The sequence below is a fragment of the Otolemur garnettii genome, unplaced genomic scaffold (assembly GCF_000181295.1).
Source record: "Otolemur garnettii isolate 467f Iridium unplaced genomic scaffold, OtoGar3 scaffold00024, whole genome shotgun sequence".
Lineage (NCBI taxonomy): Eukaryota > Metazoa > Chordata > Mammalia > Primates > Galagidae > Otolemur > Otolemur garnettii.
Window position 1 is genome coordinate 19,234,077 of NW_003852419.1, and position 8,003 is coordinate 19,242,079.

Below are 8,003 nucleotides of genomic sequence, written 5' to 3' on the forward strand. Positions count from 1 at the left end.
GTCAGCTTTGTCCCATCACTGCATTTAAAAATCAGACCAGCAGCCTAGAGATACCTATTTAAACCAAGGATAATGGACTCAAAAATTATTTTAACAGAGAATAAAATAAATAGGCTTAATTTACTATTAATTTATACTTTATGTAGAGCTTTTAAAAAAAATTCCAGCATCTGTTTCTTTAAAAATGTTTTATTAGGCTTGGCGCCTATAACTCAAGCGACTAGGGCACCAGCCACTTACACCGCAGCTGGCGTGTTTGAATCCAGCCCAGTCCTGCCAAACAACAAATGACAACTACAACCAAAAATATAGCCAGTCGTTGTGGCGGGCACCTGTAGTCCTAGCTACTTGGGTGAGGCAAGAGAATCACTTAAGCCCAAGAGTTATAGGTTGCTGTGAGCTGTGGCCCTACCGCACTCTACCAAGGGCAACATAGTGAGACTGTCTCCCCCCCCAAAAAAAAAAGTTTTATTAGCTTTCTAAATTATGAAAGTAAATGTAACTGGAAAAGTACAAAATCCAAAGTCAATAAAGTCTAAAATTAATCTTCTCTCTTTCCTCCACCCCAATCCCACACCTGGGTAGCCATGGTTAACTGCTGGTTTGCATCTTTCCAGACACTTTTTTCTATGAATACACAAAAATCTGACTTGTTTCTTGGACTTTATGTTGCAGTCAAAGGAGAATCATAAGACCAACATAAAAGCAAAAAGGTCTGAAGACTGCAGATCATGACATTTCCAAATCCACTGACTCAGAATTCCTGTTTCTGGAGGACCGCACCCTTATGGTTCTGTGCATTGAGCAGCAACCTGCTCCTCTTTGACCTAGAGTTAAAAGTGGCTGAGCTCACAGGTGCTTGAAATTCCTACATTAGCATTCGGCTAAGTGTGCATCAGAGAGCCTTTGGAAAAATGCAAATAGTTGGGTGGTTGTACTTAATTCCTCCGTCCAATTATCTAGAAGGGAGCGCTTTCAACCCCCAGCGATAAGGACATAAGGGAAGGAGGGGCTTGCTTCGTCGCCGAGCTCATGCTGGCCTCGAGGCCAGAGCCGGGCCTGTCAAACCAGGGTAACTCCTCCGTCCCGTTGCGCCGGGCTTACCTGTGGGACCCAAAGTTGTGTTAACTGCGGCTCGGACTCACACGGGAAAGCAGTGCTCTGGGAAGCAGGCAGGAACGCTGGGCTAGGAGGGCGCGTTGGTGGGCTAGGGTGTGCTTAGCACTAAGGCATATTCTGCCCGCGGAGCCCAGAGGGGTAGGGAGGGAGTCAGAGTTCAGCCCTGTAGGCCGCGCCTAGGTATCCGCCCTGCCCCTCGGACCGCTGCGCTGTTCCCGGCCCAGCGCTCCGGCATCTTCTTGCATTTCCGGCTTCCTGAGACTGCCGTGGGACCTCGAGGAAACCCTTCTGCCTGACATCAGGAGAAGAACTAACGACTCCACCCTTCCCTCAATGTCTTGGATGGCTTTATAAACCCGGTGGCAGCGCCAAGCAGGACCCTACCCTAGGCCTTGGGTGCCTAAGAGGTGGCCGCCGGTACTGGGCGGGCAGGGGGTGAAGGGCAGGTCCCCCTTTGGCCCTGATTTTCCCCTCATCCCCCTGCCACGGTGGACCCGTGCCCCGGCACTTGAAGGGCAGCCAGGGTCGGTCTAGATCCACTCACAAACTGTTCCGGCCATAAAGGTCCCTGAAGTCCTCTCCAGGCGACGTACTTAGTCCCCCAGTATCTAGCGGACAGCATGAGGGTCTAAGTGCAGCTGGAGGGATTAGGTGAGACCTGACTTAGAATACTTTTCGGGAGTTTGGAGCTGCCTGGTTTTTCCGGGGGCTCTACTTCCTGGAGGTGCCCTTTCCCCAGCTTAACCCTTTGCTTTCCAGATGTGTGCGTGGAACCGAGGATTCCAGGAAACATTGGGGAGCGCAGGTCCAGGCGGGTCCTGGGAGCCGAATAGCCAACCGGAGGAAACCCAGCCTTTCCAAAACTTGGGGCGCCGGGCAGCGAGCAGACTGGGAGGTGACGCGAGGGGCGGCGCCGGGCCTGATTGGCGCGCCGGGCGGGGGCGGGATCGGGGCGGGTGCCCCGAGGCGGCAGCAGAGCCGGGAGCCTGGGCTCGGAGTGAGGCGCAGCGGACGCGGTGGCAACAAGTGCGGGAGGAGAAACGAGCCGGAGCCGTCCCCACTGCCCGCACCGCCGGGCCGCCAGTCCCGAGCGCCGCGCATGGGGCGTGAGAGGCGGCGGTCTCCGGGCTGAGCCGCGCGGAGCGGCCGGGACGTGGATGCGGCCGCGATCTCCCGCCCCTGCCCCCGCCCAGCGGAGCTGGAACTGCTCCTGGACAAGGTAGGGCCGGGCGGGAGGGCACCCTCGCAGCCATCCTCCTCTCTCCCTTCTCTCGGTCCTCGCGAGCCCGTTCTGCCCGCCCTCCTCACCTCCCGGCTCCTCAGCCCTCTGAACCCCCTCTTGCCCCACACCCGGTTCCTCTCCGGTTCCGGCTTCATAGCGAAGAGATTCCTAGGTGCCTCCTGCCCCATTTAAGCTTCCCCCTCCTTTCCCCATGTCCTCGCCCCCTTTCTCAACCCGGAGGGAGAGCTGCTTGCCCCATTGCACACCCACCCCGAGGACGTTTCCCCTCCTCGCTGCACCCCAACTTCCGGGGGATCCCACGCCGGGGTGATGCGGGCTTTGGGAAGGGGCGTCTGCGGCCAGGCCTTCCCATCTGGGGCACACGCGTGTGCTGGGGAGGGGGCCGTGCGCGGTTTCTCGCTCGCACCCTCGCACCCCACCCTCGCACTGCGCTGCTATCCTGTGCCGCATGGGAGATCAGGTGTTTTGTGAGCCAGAGAGCCGCAGGCTGCTATTCCCCACCCCCAATCGCTTGCCACTGCTGTCTCCAGGTCCCCAAAGACCGGTTTCTGCAAAACTTAGGGAGAATCTTTTGGTTTGACCTCTAAAAAAAAAAAAAAAAAATTCCACGCCGTCGGCGTTGAATGATTAACCAGGCTGCTTGCCGGAGACGGTGGGGGTGGGGGCCGGGTTGGGGTGTTGCCGGGGTAGGGAGCGCCTGGAGCCGGTAGCTGCTAAACGCTTAGTGGCGGGTGGGCAGGCAAGGGGGCCCTGCGGGGGCGCATCTGGCGGCCGCCCAGGGAAGGCAGGCAGGCCCCTCTGGAGGGAAAAGTCACGGAGTCACCTTGTTAATTTCCAGGCCAAGGTATTTTACACTCGGGGCTGGGAAGCTGCAGAACTCGATGTCTCCCCATCACGCGGAGACTTTCTACAAGTGTCACAGCATGAACGCTCATCTTTAAAAATAATATGTACATTTATAACCTGGGTTGGCTAGACGACTCTGTCCAGTCTAAACGTAGGGATGGCTTATTTGTTTCTGCTCCCACAGCCCACGTGGCCCCCAGCAACCACCTCAACTTCACTTCACCGCACGATTGTTTATAACAGTTAATTAAACCATATTCTTCTGCCCTTTCTTTGTTGCAGCTTAGCAGTAGAAAGCAGATTGCGAATCCGGTGATGAATATGGGCTTCTACTTGTTACAACAAATTCTTCCAATGTAACTATTTGTACTTGTGGAGGTGATGAGATGGTTAAGAAGGTGGCCTACAGGGCCGGCTCTGGGACTAGGAAGACACTGGGAGTAGGAAGGGGGGGACCCTGGCCGAGCCCAGCTGTGGTTCCCATGCAGGCTCCTGGTCGCGCCCAAGCAGGTCTGACAGCTGACCCAGCGGGAGGACAGACAGGGTAGGACAGTCACTTCCCACTGTTCTAGCTGCGGGCTTCTGTTTCTTTTGAATAGAAGTTATTAAGCCTGGTGGAATTTGGGAGAGTTTTACACAGAGCCCATGTGGTCTTAAAACGGATTAGATTTTAAGAGAAGTACCAGGAGCCCTATAGAGCTCAAGTAATTTGAATAAACCTTTTCCACCCTGCCCAGCCTTTACAAATGTGTTTATCATTAGATCTTCTGTTTGAAACTGCTTTTTTAGTTTGGATTTTTTTTTTTCCCCTCTGAGATAGGGTGTTGCTCTGCTGCCCATGCTAGGGAGCAGTGGCGTCATAGCTCACTGCAACCTCAAACTCCTGGGCTCAAGTGATCCTCCAAGATAGCTGGAACTACAAGCAAGCACCATCATTCCCGGCTAATTTTTTATTTTTTGTACTATAGGAACAAGGTCCCATTATTGCTCAGGCTGGTCTTGAATTCCTTGGCCTCAGTCAGCCCTCCCTGGTCTCCCAAAGGGTTAGGATTACAGGTGTGAGCCACCATGCTGGATCTGGAATGTTGCCTTTTGCTTTGAGACTTTCCTCGCCCATGGTAAGGGCTCAGTGCTCTTCATTTGTACTTGTGGAGGTGATGAGATGGTTAAGAAGGTGGCCTACAGGGCGGGCTCTGGGACTAGGAAGGCGCAGATGGCACATGTATGATAAAAGGCCTACTTCTCCAGAAAACGTACCAAGTTCCCATCCTCACCATTCGTTCGTCTTGATTCTGCCATATGCTATTCAGTGATGTTGGGCAAATGATGTTTTTATCTTGGTCTCATTTTCCATATCTGGATTTTGGATGGTAGTGTCTACTCTATAAGATTGTTTTTGAGGACAAATAGAATGTTCACCAGACTTCTAGTACAGCATCATAAGAAGTAGTGGGCCTTTGCTGTAATCAATGTAGAAGTTACTCCTAGCTCACAATGTCCCCTTACCAAAGATGGTAACCCGCTGAGAATCGTTTAGATTTGTCTGTTTGAGGCTGAAGTCAGCCAAATTGGTGCAGACAGCAGGGTTTTAAAATCCAAAGAATGGGGTAGTTTTTTGAAGAAAATAAACATAGTTTGCTTGCTGTAAAAGAACAAATCATGATTTTTTTTTTTTTTCTGGGCTTCTGATGGAGGGTTGAGTATGTAGATAGTTTCCAGCTTTGGAAATTTCTTTGTTTAAACAAAAATCATGATTTAGATTTCTCTGGTTCTAATATACTAAAGTTATGCTAAAAATAGGATAGTTGATTTTCACTATATTGCTCAAATTGTGTGTTTATTTTTTTTAAAAAGAGTTACATTAGGAAATGAGTGAGGATCCAAAAAAATAATCATTTTGTTTTCATGATTGTTATAATGCTAAGATGCACTGGAGAGAAATGTGTGGGGCTTTTTCGGCTGATACAGGAATAAGGGAGAAGGTGAATCCTTTGTTTCTCAAAGAAACTTTGAAACATAGCTTTTAATATTTTTAGCAATTTCTGGGGCTTTTTGAAAACCATAATTTAGGGATGCTGACCCCCAGCTGTTAATGGGCCTGAAGCAGAGGCCCATTACTTGACTACTGGCTCAGTGTTTTCATTCTTTCTAATTTGCTTAATGGACACAATATTTGACTACTATTTAGTTTTTTTGACAGTTTTATTGGACAGTCTGTTACAAAGACTTTAAAAATTTATAAATGCCTATGGTTACTTTTATAAACATTGAGATCTTTCCACAGAGGTAATATTCGGTTACGTAACCTATTGCAACACACCTGATGATGGTGCGTGTATTACCAGTACTAAAAAATTCTCGTAAAAGACCTTTTGGTCTTTCGTTTAAAAGCTCAGGGGAGGCTCGGCGCCTATAGCTCAACCGGCTAAGGCGCCAGCCACGTACACCTAAGGTGGTGGGTTCGAATCCCCAGCCCGGACCGCCAAACAACAATGACGGCTGCAACCAAAAAATAGCCAGGCGTTGTGGCGGGCGCCTGTGGTCCCAGCTACTTGGGAGGCGGAGGCAGGAGACTCGCTTGAGCCCAGGAGTTGGAGGTTGCTGTGAGCTGTAATGCCATGGCACTCTACCCAGGGGGACAGCTTGAGGCTCTGTCTCAAAAAAAAAAAAAAAAGCTCAGGGGAAACTAAAGCCATTTCATTCAAGTGCCTAATATTTTTGGTGTGTACCAAAGGTTAAAACATGAATTAACCAAGGCTCTGGAAGTGGTAAGTGTTTCCTGGCTGTATAATGAACAGCACCCAGTAAAGAAAGAAGACAGCAGAGGCAACAGGTGTGGATCCATCTCTTTACCATTTAAAGTGAGATTACTGTTACTAGGTACTTGCTAAGCTGTCTCCAAATTGTAGGCTGAATAAATTTCTCTCTGGAGAGGCAATTACTGTTTGAATAAGAAGTGTGTGTATGTGTGGGGTAAGGCTTTGAGAGAATTGATGTAATGATTTCATCATCACCCTCTGGTGATGAGGCTTTGTCAGTCTGAACACAGCGTCAGCCAGAACTTGTTACTTGGTGGAGAATTTATTAGGGCATATGTGGCACAGTTACTTTACTTCTGGAGAAAGTTATTTGTACCGAGTTTTCTATTTGTTACAACTTTTACAGTTAAGATTTCCGCCCCTCACTCTTTGTTGTCCTTTACCCATGGGCTTTATCTTCTTGCTTGGTCTTAATTTTTGTAACAGAATTAAAGCTTTTTTCGAGATTGGTATTGTCGACAGAGTCATAGTATGTAGTATATATTGAGATATTTTGTGTAATTTTAGATTTAGGCATTTTCATAGCTTTAAGAATCACATTACACTTTATTTTCTGTGTATCTATAAACATTCTTCTAGTAGGGTTAAGTTTATTTATTTATTTATTTTTAATTCTGATGTAGTTACAGAAAAGAAAGTCCCAGTAGCCAGGAAATTAATACTTCCCAGTTCTTGTTCTGTGGCATTTTAAAACAGGTTTATTGCTCAGATGTTTTCACCCTGAGTTGATTTGGATGTCAGTTGCTTACCTGAAAAACTGATAATCCAAACTAATCAATTCTACAGGGTATCCCAAAAGTCTCCCTTAAAATTGTCAAACACAGGGAAAATGGGAAATTGTAGCTAAATGTACCTTTATTTACAAACTGTTCGTTACAAAACTTTACGAAGAGGTGGGAATGTTGTAAATGTTTTCTAAAATTTTGTAATGAATAGTTTGTAAATAAAAATACATTTAGTTTCAGTTTCCCATTTTTCTGTGTGTATGGTGACTTTGGGGGCATTTTTGGGACATGCTGTAGAGTGTGGCTAGATTCTATCAGGTTGGCTTTGTGGTGATTTAGTGGTTAAGAGCAGGAACTTGGAATCTATCTGATGAGTTTTTAACTTGAATAAAATGAATGAATTGCTAATATTAAGCATGAGCTCCCAGATCAAAAAGTAGAACATTTTCAGTATGAAGACGTTTCCTTTCCCCCTTTCTTGTTACTAATTAGGTCATCATAGATGTGATTTGTGGTTTTGCCTGTCCTTATAATTCATATAAGTGGAATCACAGAATCATAACAGTGCGTAGTTTTTTGTGAAATGGACTTAAGGTCTATTTTTGCCACTTACTGTGTGACAATAGACAAGTTACATAGCCTCTTTAAGCCTGTTTTCTCATTTGTGAAACGGGGGGAATAAAGCCCTATCTCAGATTTGCTGGGAAAATTAATGTAAATGATAAACCTAAAATAACTAGCACTGTGCCTAACATCAAGTTCCCCCCCCCTTTATTTTGTTATTATTAATTTTTTTATTGAGACAGTCTCACATCGTCGCCCTTGGTAGAGTGTGGTGGATGTCATAGCTCACAGCAACCTTAAACTCTTGGGCTCAAGTGATTCTCTTGCCTCAGCCTCCCTGGTAGCTGGGACTACAGGTGCCCACCGCAATGCCTGACTAATTTTTTTGTTGTTGTTGTTTGTTTAGCAGGCCTGAGCCTGGTTCGAACCCATCAGTCCTGGAGCATGTGGCTGGTGCCCTAACCACTGAGCTACGGATGCCCAGCTGTTTTATTTTTTTAAAAGGGTAATAACTAAGGCCACTATATCTTTTGTCTTTAAACAAGCCATTTCATTATACGAGTTTTATAAGCTTTTCATTAAAATTTAAAAGACAAATCTTCGTTGACACTTTGTTGATATAGTATTTGACTTAAATAAGATGTAGTATTTGTTGATAGTTGATCTCCTATTTTTTTTTTTTTTTTT

The 8,003-nt window shown here is 47.0% G+C and overlaps 1 protein-coding gene across 1 annotated transcript in view; it reads left to right on the forward strand.

Moving 5' to 3' along the window:
* Nucleotides 1-2,090: 2,090 nt before the first annotated feature.
* The window catches only part of B3GNT2 (UDP-GlcNAc:betaGal beta-1,3-N-acetylglucosaminyltransferase 2), a gene marked incomplete at its 3' end in the record, with an annotated part of 26,376 nt that continues 20,463 nt past the window's right edge, over nt 2,091-8,003 (forward strand). Inside the window, exon 1 of the mRNA XM_003787998.3 lies at nt 2,091-2,338. The remainder of the gene's footprint in view (nt 2,339-8,003) is intronic.